Source organism: Bufo bufo, chromosome 4 (assembly GCF_905171765.1).
Source record: "Bufo bufo chromosome 4, aBufBuf1.1, whole genome shotgun sequence".
NCBI classification, from domain to species: domain Eukaryota; kingdom Metazoa; phylum Chordata; class Amphibia; order Anura; family Bufonidae; genus Bufo; species Bufo bufo.
In genome coordinates, this window is record NC_053392.1 from 508907333 (window position 1) to 508908571 (window position 1239).

Here is a 1239-nt window from a genome sequence, read left to right on the forward strand (position 1 = left end):
CAGGGGGCCTCTTAGAGGATCGGGGCCTTGGGCAATTGCCCAGTTTGCCCCCCCTATCGCCGGCCCTGCCGCCTACCTCTACTACCATTATAGACGTGATGTTTTTGTTTTTTCCCCCTTGTTTATTGATTTGTTAATTGAGGTCTGTATTGGTTTATCCGACCTGGATTGTCTATTTTGCTGTGATTTGTTTGAGAAAGAAAAAAACATAAAACTTAATAAACTTTAAGTTGGGAAAAAAGAAAGAGAACGTCTACATCAGAGGACACGTCACTGGACATGAGATATGTGGTGCTGTATTACCCTGTAGGTTTTGTAGCTCTGTATATAGTTTTTTCCAAGTATATCTTTAACGGTAGGGCTGGAGAGAAGGTGCTAGGTTAAGAAATTGCCATTGTTATGGGGGGATGGGGCGCTGCTTCAGTTTTCGCCTCAGGCAGCAGAAAGGCAAGGCGCACCCTTGTGTTAACCTGCACATAGCTAGTCCTGCTTTCAGGCAAGCTAATTGTACAGCAATAGTGCTGACAGTTTGCTACAGTGTATCAGTCTGCAGTACAGGCATTACAATATAGTTACATATGCCACCTATAGAGCACACTTTTTGAGGTGGTCAGCTACATAGAAAAGGGCAGGTTGCAAATAAATAAATAATACTGACATTTACCTGCCTGGTTGATACTAAAAAGACTAGTCTTTTGGCATCTGTTGGGCACATGGGGGGAGATTTATCAAAAATGGTTTAAAGGAAAACTGGCTTAGTTGCCCATAGCAACCAGATTCCACTTTACATTTTTCAAACGAGTTCTGAAAAATGAAAGGTGGAATCTGATTGGTTGCTATGGGCAACTAAGCCAGTTCTACTTTACACCAGTTTTGATAAATCTCCCCCCCCCCCATGGAGTTCACTTCTTGGTGCAAATGCTGAATGTACACAGAGAACCAGGGGTTAATATGAGCTTTGAAAATAAAAGAAATGACTTTGGGAACATTGCCTCATCTTTTCAGTATGTGTTCTGCCTGCACATTATCTGTACAGCACTGCCGAATACGTTAGTACGAAATAAATAATCCTAAATAAAGCTAAATAGATAATCGGATAGATTCTCTGCTTAACGCTATTCGTTTTACCCAATTTTTCATTATCTTCCAATGTTAATCGGCGATAGCTACAGAACATTGCAGTTAGATAACACAGGGGCACCTCACGTGATGGGGGGAATAGTGAGTTATAAAACCCTG